Here is a 12,429-nt window from a genome sequence, read left to right as displayed (position 1 = left end):
GGAGCCCTGCTTTCCTGGAGATGGCTGAACACCTGCCTGCCCATGGGAAGGAGTGAATGAATTCCTTGTTTTGCTTTGCTTGCGTGCCCAGCTTTTGCTTTCCCTGTTAAACTGTCTTTATCTCAACCCAGGAGTTTTCTCACTTTTACCCTTCCGATTCTCTCCCCCATCCCATCGGGGGGGAGTGAGTGAGCGGCTGTGTGGTGCTTAGTTGCCGGCTGGGATTAAACCACGACACAAATTGAGAGGCTTAATATTAAAAGTGGGAAGAAAAGTAGAAATAGGAACACTGGTTCCATCTACTATCTTAAGCGACTAGAGAGCACCTTATTGACCGGTGCGCATCAAACCTGCAAGCTTTTGGGAGGCCAATGCAACAGTGATGAGAGCTTATGTGGTGGTGGGATGAGTTTGTAATTTATGAGTTTTGCTCAGATTTGCAGAAAAGTCAACCTGAACTTCCCTGTGGCTTAATCACAACTATGAGCTGCCACAGCTACAGCAGTAATTGTTAGCATGGAATCTCTTATACACCTGGAAGATAGATAACACACGCTGGCAAATGGGATAAAGTTATGCTCTCTAGCATATGTAATTTGCATAATTCTTCCAATATCTGACTTGCACAAGTTCTATGCGTCTGAAAACTATGAAACAGGACAGACTATGTTCTATACAAAACACTTCCATCTGTATCTCCACTGAAATATTTCTTTCTTGTATATCCAGTTGATTTTTCTGTTTCAGAAGTGTAAAACACAGTTTCTGTGAAGCACTCTAATGCATTGTCTTTTTTGTTTTTCCTGGCTTTTATAATCAACAATACAATGCGATTAGCCAAAGTTCTTGGGGGCAACTGAAACATGTGGATAATAAAAATCAGAAATGCAAACTCTGCTTAGGTTCTTCCAAACAGCCCCCAGAACCAGCACTTTTGTCTGTGCAGTACTAAATGCCTTCTTGAAAGCCAAGCCCAGTGGTAAGACTACATGACTCAAACTCATGTCCCTAACCGCTTCCTGTAAAGAGTCTTCCTTGCACTATGCAGACTATGAAACTCCAAGGCTGGGCAGCCTTCAGATCTGTTCTAGTTTCACTCTCCACCTATCCTCAGGTAACACTTCAGTAATCCTAATATCGAGTAGCCTTTTTAAATGGAAGTTCTAAGAAGACATTAAAGTGCGTATTTCCTAAAGTGTTTAAAACTGAAGAGAAAACTAGCTGGTATGTAATAGAAGTCTTTCTGCTTAGCTTGCATGACACTTGGCTGAAGATGTTAGAGATTCAAGAGAAGGATCTGGGACTTGTATAGAAAGTTTCACAATCTCAAAACCAGACAAGATCTTTCCCAAAAATCCATATACAACTTCTAAGGCTAGGAATTTTTTTTTTAAACTATTATTATCAAGGACTTGCAGCAGTCATGTTCCCTGACCTTTTCCTACTCTTATTCTGCAGTAAGAAAAATGCCCTAGCATCTGGCAATTTATTCCTGCATTCTTTAGATTAGAGCATGGGACAGAGCGCAAGTTAAATCAACTTAGATCAATTTATCTTCTCTTAAGACAATTATGAGCATAAGTTTTCTAGTTAGGCAAAAATCAAAAACAGTGTCATGCTTCTGTCAACTTTGAAGGAGTTTAAATATTACTGTTGTCAGTGAGGTTAACAGCGCAGACTATGACTGAAGCTAAGGCTGTGTTAGTACAATAAAATAAAATCAGTAGATGGTGCTGAAAATACCAAATCAACATGCAGTAAGCGGGCAGCCTGGAGATTCACTTCAAAACCACAATAACGCTCCAAACCCAAATACTTACGCAGATTAGACTGCGTAAAAGACATCCTAATGTGCATCATACAAAACTGACAGACATGAGTAAAACTATAAAGAAGTGTGTATTTTGCCCATCTGAGGAAAAAATAACATTTGCACCATCTAAAGAATTCTAGCATAGTCTGTCACTGAGCTTGTAGCCTCTATTACATACTCACTGCCTCCTCTAATCTACTTCTAGTTGCAGAGCAGCAACGAACAGCTCACTTCATGAAATATGTGAACAATGGCCATTTTCAACACTGAATAAAGCCTGAAAACCCTTGTACAGTATATTTAGCTTGTAAATCTAAAGCCATTCTGAATTTTTCATAGAAATAACGCTGTGTTAGTGAGGGACCATATTTGTGAAAGACTTTCACGGTACCTATGGGCAAAGGTTGCAGTAGGCTTGTTTAGATTTTTACTTTAGATGCATCTAAAATATAGCTATAGAGAGCAGCAGAAGTGGGGCTACTCCAGAGGAGCCAGGGGCCAAGGGCAAATACAACACAAGGAGGCACAGAGACCTTACCGACCAGGGTACAGTCCGGCAGCAGCCAAGCAGGGCAAAGTTGGTGATAGTAACAGGTGCTGACACCCCAAAAAAAGCCTCAGACAAGGCAGGATAATGAGCAGAACCAGCAAGTCCAGAGAGCACCTCAGGAGCAGCAAGAGACCAGACTGAACACAAACCTGCCTACAGCAGAGCTCAAGCAACCGGGACCGAGACCTGAACAAGCTCAAGTGGGGCTCCCGGGCTAATGAGCTGGGGGAGTGGAGGAAGGGGTGTGGGTGTGAGCTCAGGTGAGGCCGGGAAGGGGGAGTAAGTTGCACCCAGGGCCCTGGCAACAGGGACAAATCCGCTGAAATCGATTTTATCTATCTACTGTGAAATATATTTAACTCTTGCAGTTGTTTGACAACTTCTAAATACAAAATTAGAATGTATGCCACATATTTCCATGATGCTGGGTAAATAAGATACTAACACATCCTGAGAAAGTAATATATCTAGGAACATCTTAGATTTCATCATCATAATACTGCATTGTCAAATGAAGAATTTGGTTCTGACTTCAAACAAAAATTTTAGTCTGAAAAATATGTTAAAGTATGTTTTAATATGTTATCTTCAGACTACTTCAGGGAGGGTTATATATATGTTCGCTATACTCTAAACTAGGTAGTTCGCTAATGTCAAAATTAATTAATCATCAGAATTTGACGAAGTAAATTCCTGAGTTATACTGAATCATCGTACTGTGCTATATCCAGAGACCTTTGATCTGTGTGCTGATCTTCAGATAAGATTTCCTCCCAAAACTGAGTCAAATAGTCAAATACTCAACTCCGGTGGAGAAATGATGCCATGAATAAATCTTATCAAGAAAACACACAGTTGCTATGTGAACTCAGGATCCTTATTTTAATTTTTATTAAAACCAGCAAAATAGTTTGAATTTCCTGGGACAGTATCATCCTGTTTCCGCTAGATTTGGGATGGACCTGTGATTTTTCAGGGCCTGAATTCCCAGAGGCAGTAACTCTTACTGGCTCTTTCTCCTGGCACTCTCTGACAGCTTTTTCTTTGGTAGAGAAAAGCAGATTCTCTGTCTCAGTCGAATTCTTGCTGAAAGAAACAGCACCTTGTCAGAAAAAACATCCTATTTTAAACTTCAAATGTTTTAAAAAAAATCACAGGTAGTATGTGTGCTCATGATTTATGTTCAAATTTACAAGGAAAATGGCAAAACTCCAGTCAGCGCTATCTTCAGAGCCCTTCACTGTAACCCATGACACAATAATCAATCCTAATCTAATTATACTGATTACAGGAAATTGCTGGTGAGACTGAAATACAGTATTCTATCATAGAGAAGTTCTACACTATTTACACTATTTTACAGCAGCTGTAAGCATGGTGTGAAATACTACTAATAAATGTCAGAAATTCCTTTAAGACCACTGGATACCTTGCTGCACGCTACAAACTTTTATTGACTATGGCAGTGTGGACCCAGAAGATGCTTCTGCTTGTGTAATACCAATGCTTGGACCAGGCCATGAGGCTTTTTTTATTGGCAACAGCTACAACACTTTGTGAGGTCGGCAACAATGTGCTGACAGCCTTCCTGGTTACGGCAGGACAGTGGAAGACACTTCTGAACTCCAGAATGGCAGAGAAACTCTTCCATGTGTAGTCTAATTAAGGGTCATGTCTTAATTTGTAATTAAGAATGAAGAGTCATGAGGGAACATCTCCCGGTTTTGCTATGCCTGAGATCAGTTACTTGGTCTCAGAACAATCAGAACTCATCAGAACAATGAGACCAAGCGTAACCCTTGCAAGAAAGAGGTGCGCTCATGAGAAGAAAACACTTCAAAATGCTTAGAACTATTAAAATAGCAGTCAGCTTCAACTCAATGTATTTCTGGGATTTAGATTTAGACTTGGCCATGATTACACGCATTTTTAAACTTTCAGACTAGAATATGGCAATAGCAGAAAGCATTAACCTTGGAAATTTTGCCTGATTTATAGAACAGCGAAGTGTCACAACAGCTGGGTGAACTGCTCTTTTATTCCATTCTTTGCCTCTGGCTGTAATTTCACATGTGCCAGTTTCCACCCCTTTCTCCCTCCACTCTCGTGGCTGCCAGCATCAGTCAGAAGAACCCTTTGGCAATTCAGAGAACCATTTCTTAATTTTCCATTGAAACAACTAGAAGATACCAATTTGTTTAAAATATGTATCTTCAATTTAGATTAAACTTCAGCAACGTTTTCTCTGCTTTAGGATGGAGTTTCTCATCAGGTTCTTCTCTTCTTATGGGAAATCCTGTCTTAGTGGTAACACCCTATTCCAAAGCTGTAGGAAAATGGTTTTCCTGATTCATTCCAGTGACTTTGAACAGCCATGTCTATAGTATATCTATCACACCTATGTTGTATAAACAAGTGTCAGCTGAAAGTGAGGACCGAACCGTGGTAACCTGTGGTCTAAAGATTGCTGTTTTCAAGGTCCTTCAGTTCTTCTGAGCATGTGACATAAATAGTTTTACAATGACGGTCTAGAGCAATCTTTTTAATTGTTATAATTCTTAAATCTTCCAGCACTGGTGCATGTCAGAAATTTGTACATTTATGTGTATGTCAGCTTTTGTCAGTTCCACTATTTCCCAAAACAGCAGTTTGGCCATTTGGCCTTCACAATATTGTCTATAGGGAGGAAGGGGGGATGGAGAGGGGAGAGGCGGCCAGAGAGATGGCTTATTTTGAGCTATCGTTCTCTGACTTGCTTTTTATTTGTATAGTCTCCTATTAAATAATTTCATGTATTCAGATGGTAAAGACTGCAGTAACCGTTATAACAATTCATTAGTTATTTCAGAGGATTTCCATTTCTGGCACACACAGGGAACAACTGGGAGAATAAATAACATGCCTATGTTCTGCAGTGGCCAATGAATTACAGCATTTTGCTCAGGATTTCTACCCATCTCATATCCTTATTGATGCCATTTCATACTCCACAGTTAGGGCTTCCCGTGCTACCTTTCCCGGTTCAATGAAACTGTCTACTTCAGGATGAAGGAGACAGGGCTTTTTCTTTTTCTTTTTTTTTTTAACTTGCTCATGGCTGCAGAACTTGGTGCCAGAAGAGATTAGAATAACAAAGCTCACAGGCTTCGAATCAAACCATAGAATTCACCTTGCCCTAATCTGTCTTCCCTCAATAACAATCAACTGAAATTGGACGGAAAAATTTAAAGCATTACCAGGCTTTTTAGAATTCAAGATGTATAGACACCACAGAGAAATTAATGGTAAAAGCACTAGAGCAATTACCAAAATACTTAGTCAATGTGTGGAGAAAATTCCTTTACTATGAAAAGTATACATGTATGTATGTGAATAAATCCTATTTTTGGTAAATGAAGAACAAAATTTGCTTTGGGAAAATACATGGAATCAAATGTATGGATAGACTTTTAGATAAACGTGTGGGTAAAATGTGCATGGTTTACAGTTTGTGGCAAGTATATAAATGAAAAAAACTAAAAGAGGGAAGAAATAAGTAATCCTGTACTTTTTAGTATCTCTTATTTCCACAAATTATAAGGTGAAAGCATTAGATGTTGGACACTTCAGATGCTTTTAAGATTAGATAATTAATCTAATAATCTGTAAATGGCTAAGAAGCATTATTATCATTATATGAAAAGCTTAAAATATGAATGATAACTGCTCTTAAAAATAGCGTTAGGGGGGTTGGAGTCAGCAGGGTCAGGTAGTTTCTTAGTAATAAATCAGTCTGCTCATTTTTAATAAAAATATTCAATTGTCATTTCTGACATTTTTATTGGAGAAGGCAGTTGAAAAATATGACAGGATAAAAGAGAACAGGGACTGTGTTAAGAATATTTTTGTGTCTCTTAAATCCTTCTTTTGGACTTATGCACAGATTTAGTAGGGAGTAAGCAAGTAAGGAGCCAAGTTGCTACTCCAAACCCCATGCTAATGGTGGGAAACAGTTTTGGTTCCCCCTTCAGCATCCCAACAATGGGAAGGTGTGGATAAGCAAGCACCAGAGGAGACCTTGTACCTGTAACAGGGCTCTCATGTTGGCTGGCTTTGCCCGGGGCAAAAAGGAAACGTTTGTTTGCTGGACAGTGACGTTCCTGAATCTGTTTGGTACCCGCCCTGCTCTTGGAAGAGCAGAGGTAGGAATGGCATCTGACGTGGGATGAATTCTGGTGAAGCAGTGTTACATTTGTAGAAAACATTCAAGTCAAAAGAGAAAAGACAAGCTTTGTAAAACGAAAGAAAATTACCTAAATAGGAAGATCTTTAGAAGTTCCTGCAGGAGTCCAATATCCCTAAGGGGAGGAAAATTAAGATAACTCATGATACCGTATCTGACTTTAAGCACTTCTTCAATGTGTTTGCGTTCCTTAGAACCAATTTCACTTCTATTTTAGCTTTGACTAAAGTACAATGAAATCGCTGAGGTATACCATATTTGACAAAAAACTCTCATCAATAAGTAATTGCAAATAAAATGAGACTGATTAGTATTTTAACTTTTGACCTTTTATGCAAAAGTCCCATTTAACTCTGCCTATTAAACTATTACTGGGGAAAAAATGAGAATGTTCATGTGTTAAATTAGGTGCCAGAGGCACACTGTGTTGTACAAACTTAATGATACTGGCAAACAGCTTAATTAAACATTTAATGTAAGGACTGCTGAGTATAAAGCATCTCCCTATGCGCACGTTAAATTGTGCCCATAACCCCCACCCTCCTTGCTAGAACATACTCAGTTTCTTCCTGGTGAAAAATAAAGAAGAATAAAAATAGGAACTTACATTTTTAGTATATTTTTGCATGTGCTGTTGTGTAGGGGAAAAAAAAAAAAAAACAGAATGAAAAATACGTGCAGGGAATTGCCGGGAATATACATGTTGACATTCATGTGAGACCTATGTATGATAAACGGGATACAGAACTTCAGCTCTGACCATAATGTTTGCCCCGTGAATCAAAATACGTACTACAGAAGGTAGTGTTTGGTAGATAGATTCTTTTGGAAGAGCAGTCTTGCTGCCATAAAACAGACTCTCATGGTTTCTTTTTTCTCATAGTAAATATTTTGCAGCTGGGTAGCCAGGAAATAAATCTTGACTGAGTTCCCAGACAAAAGAAATGCGCTACTCTTTAATCGTCCGGCTACTGACTTCAGGGTGCTTTTAGCTGGAGGGGTCAGATCAAAGATAAAGAGAAAGTGCGTGCACGTAAGCACGACAATCTGAGCAAGCAAGCTTGTAGTCGTAAGGCTTAACCTTACAATCTAATACTCGAGGGAGCTGCCCTGCTGACGTGAGACGCTCCGCCCATTTGCCCGTGACAGACTCATATGAATAAACCTTCCGGCCTGCAATTTGCAGAACTGTTCGTGTTCTGCTGGAGTAAAAACAACAGCTTAAACATTTATGAACCGCACAAATTTAGAGGCCTTAACAAGTCATAATTTTGAGTTTGAAACCTATTTAAATTTTTTCACAGTAACACAGGAGACCATCACAGTACTTTATACATTTTAAATACCGTGTACGATGTACTTTTTTCCCCCCCACATTGTTAAATATACAATTACACTGTGTTCCCATGGCCTTTCCATTAAATTTAATAACCTTGTATTTGTGGGTCTAGTAGGAAAAATTGGATGCAGGGAAGGTTATAGAATCTCTTTTATTAGATGTTTTGAAGAACAAGTTAGATAAAAATATGTCAAGGACAGTCTAAGCCTACCTTTGCTACACAGAAAAAGTGGAGCGCACTACAGCTTCTCAGTGTCCGCTTCCGCTCTACAGGCCCATAGTTTCCATGAAGAAAAAGGCCTTTGCACCACAGCTTTCCAGAAGATAGCTTGGGATCAGGGTTCTCTTTGAGGTCAGATTTCTAAAACAAGACTGGAATTTCCTTTCAGAGATATAATTATTTCCTAAAAAAGTCCCTCCCAAACTAAAATTTATAAAAACAAATTGGAAAAGTTGTATTAGGTTTACTAAGGTGAAAATATTTATAGTTGTTACAGTTGTAAGACTATTTATTAGGTATTACAAATTAGGTGGATGGAAGAATTAAAGTCTAAACAAAAGAGTAATAACAAGACTGTTTACTATAACTGTAAATCTAGGTATTGCACCTTTGCCAATATCCTCCAAATTGCTCAAACATCAAAATTATCCACATTGAAAAGACTAGAAGGAAAAAATTAAAGGTGATGTAAAAACTAGCTTTGCTTTGCCAATAGCTAAAAGCTCATCTGCCTCACTTTTTGCCTCTTTTTTATTTTATTTTTCAAATTCATTAGTTTTGACCATCCGCAATAAATGAAAAATTAGGTGCATGGGTACACTTACAACATTTTCAAATACCAAAACTAGCACAGATAACACCCAGACTGCCTATCCTATAAGTAGCCTTAGGGCCTGAACATATACAATAGTGAAACAAATACTGTGAAACAGTGCCTAATAAAAGAGGGGAAATGGAATTCCCCCCCCCCCCGATAATTAAATTAAAAAATGCAGTAACAGATCAACAATGGTGTTCACCAATAAGAAGTCAGATGTCCTCAAGATCTTAGAATTTCAGACTTCCTTATTATTGAGCTATAGGGCTAAGTGCAGACAGAAAGACAGACAGCATTAGACACGTCAAGATTCAATCACAACAGTTAACAGAACTGCTTTCCTCTTGATCTTATGTGCTTTTTTTCAAGGCCATCTTCTCCAGAGGAAAAGATTTACAAGTTGTGCTATGACTCTAATTTTGTATTTTGATGCCAGAAAGGGTTAGGCTAGCCCCTTAGTGCAGGCTTCAGTTACAGCGACGAGATGCGATCCAGTAAAATGTTCGTGGATTGACAAACTCTTTTCAGATATAGGGCTGTACTTGGACTGTAACTGTTCAATATTTCTGTTCTAAAGACACACACAAAACTAATCAATTATAAGCTTAATTTTATACTTAATGCATTAGGATAAGAAATAACTTTTAGGAGGCATTAACAAAGTAGTAGAAATTATATACTAGCATATTTTTCCAGATACTTGTGGGAAATGAAAAAACAATCTAGCTATTAGCGCAAGAATTATTTCGTAAAAGAGACACTGAAGAAAAGATACTTTGGGCTTTGTGATTTGCTGCATTATGCATAGGAGTGGAACCTATTGGAGGTGAAAAGAATTGGGTACTGACATAAAGAACTCAGCAGCATGCAGAGACTGGAAAGGCTTGGCGACATTCGCTTGTCAGTATATATAAAGCAATGAACCAAGAGTATGTCAAAATGTCTGATATAGTAACTTGTACAGAGAAGACGGAAAATTAAGCAATAATAGCTCTTCTGTGAGTCAGACAGGAGAGCATTTCTTGCTCTATCTTTTGTGTTATTAACAAAAAACCACTAAGTCAAGTGTCCCCCCTGACATTTAAGAACAGAACACAGTAATATTGGGCAGTTTCATATGAGGTGACAAAATGGTTTTGATTATAGTGGACAGAATTCCCTCCTATTCATTACTCTAGCGATTTTTCTTGTAACTGTGATGAAATGCTTTAAATTTGATGCAACAAATAAAAAATGAAAAATAAGATTACCCATGCCGAAAGAATAAGCAGATTTTTCTCAGCATCAGAGGGAAACACAGCGTCAGTGTTAGAGCCATCGCAGGTGACCTTAATAGAGACAAGCATATTGCTAGCAGAAGCAAGTAAAGTCAGACGGTTTTGGCACGTCCTGTAATACAGCTGTGTGCACCGATACCTAAGTGTGTGATGAGAGAACAAAATTGGTTTTGCATTATGACCTCTTTATCACAATTAACGTCAGTATCAATAGCGATATAGAGAAATTATAGAATCATAGAGTAGTTTGCGTTGGAAGGGACCTTTAAAGCTCATCTTAAGGTTTCAGATTAATTCTGCTAAGCGAGGTACAAATTGTGAGCTCTCTGATATGATGTACAAAACACCCTGTGCCTCAAAATACGTGCTACCCTTTTTGAGAAGTCATATCTGAATGTTAGATGCTCTTTAGTTTCCAAGCATACGTTTCTGCTACGGGTTTTTACCTACGTCATTCAAAGGAGGAGAAACATATAAAACTCCAGGATTTTCTGGTCTGAGCCCTGCCCAATTCCTTTCTCAGGTTTTCCGGTTTCATTTCATGTTGGGTGTTTATTGCCTCTCTCTTGTGAAGTCGCCATCAGTAGGGATTTGCCAGCACAGCGGTGGGTGGAAGGAAGGGCTGACAAGGGCTGCAGGGGTGCCGTGGCAGTGAGGGGATGCGGCCGCACATCCTCCCACTTACCTGACGCTTGACATCCATGCGACCAGCGGGAAGGGATCCCTTAATCATGGGCCATGCGCAATGGGCATGATGCTTGGTGGGGATGCTAAGGGAAGAAGAGGTTACCGTGGTGCAGAGACTTAAACTGCAAAACACTACTCACAAAGCAACTTATTTTCTAAAGCCATTAATTGTGCAACATTACAAGAAGCAGGCTTTAGAGAAAGCAGAACAGATTTTGGAAAAATAACCAAGATAGAAGCATTGGGTTTTGCCAGTGCAAGTAGAGCTAGCGTAACCTGACAGAACACAGAGTGACGGCTGGCAGCTACCGAGCAAGCTTAAAATGCTGCTACTCCTACATAATAATTTATAGCTGATTGCATACGTAAGAGGTGACCATACTTTACAACCACGTAAACCTGAATTAGTAATTAAATTCTGTGAACAATCAAATCTGAGGTAGCTGTTCTACAGTAGACAAGTAATACCTTCATGCTACTAACAGTCTCAGACCACAAAACTGGCTGGAGTAATGGAAGCACTGATGGTGTAAAGGGAGTTAAAGTGATCTGCAAAAGGAAAAATCAAAGGCTTTCCAGTGCAGCATCTTATTAAAGTGATTAAATTAAGCAAAGCTGATCAGGTATTTCTCTGCAGTGAAGCGAGCACAGAGTTGTTACCTTTGAGATTCAAATACGTTAGTCTACACTCAGCATTGCATCTTTATGCAGGTAAAATCTCATTAATGTCTACAAGTTTTTCTTGAGCAACAAGAAGAATAGAGCCTGATGTAACTAACTGGAGTGACCACTGTACCACTTGTTCCTCGCTTGCATTAAAAAAAACCCTCTAAGAAGGACAGAGTTAAAAGAGAGAATAAGAGAGTTTTGCTTTTTTTTTTTTTTACTTACCAGTAGCACACATAAGCAAAGCAAGCAGTCCTCCAACATTAGGAGGGAAATAAATTTAAACGTTAGGAAAAACTTTTCAGTCTTTCAGCAGTGTAACAGGTGAGGACTATGACAGAAATTACATTAATTTTAGTGGAGAAAAGGAGTGTGTCCACAAATACCAGCCCTAAGAAAGAATACCCGAGCAATTAAGTTTGAATGTAAGTCTTCTTACATGGTGCCTTGTAAATTATTTCCTAATTCTTATACCCTAGGGTGTTTACAAAATCACTAAGTTACAAATTATGCTGAGGTATCCACGTTCCCACGAAGGCCTGATGAGTGGTTTAACATTTTAAGTTCAGGTATCTGGAATTAGAGCACCAGGTACAGCAGCTAACGAGGAACGTATGAGTTACTGTTTGCTATGCAATGCCACAGCACTCTGTGCGTGATAAAACAAGGGGTAACGAGATTTTTCCGTCATCCAGGCTCATCCTCCATGTCTTTGTTGTTATATAAACCAAGCCTTTATTGTGCTGTAAAATTGTGATTGACAGAAGAATTATTAAATAATTGGGGATCTCTGGAGGGCACAGGGCCATCTTGGACGAGGTTTCTCAGGGCCTTGTCCCACCACATCCCCATTATCCCCAAAGACAGGGAAGCCGCAGCCTGGCTGGGCGACCCGTTCCTGTGCTTGATCACCCCTCGCCTCGAAGTCGGTGAAGTAACGAGCACTGTAGTTAGTGACTATTTTCACAGCTTTTCAGTACTATTGAGCACACGCGCAAGAGGGTGCGGGGGGCGCTGGACAGCTGACCTCACCTTTGATCCCCCCCCAGCCTCTCCC

Source organism: Pygoscelis adeliae, unplaced genomic scaffold (genome assembly GCF_000699105.1).
Source record: "Pygoscelis adeliae isolate BGI_AS28 unplaced genomic scaffold, ASM69910v1 Scaffold122, whole genome shotgun sequence".
Lineage (NCBI taxonomy): Eukaryota > Metazoa > Chordata > Aves > Sphenisciformes > Spheniscidae > Pygoscelis > Pygoscelis adeliae.
This window is presented reverse-complemented; position numbering follows the sequence as displayed.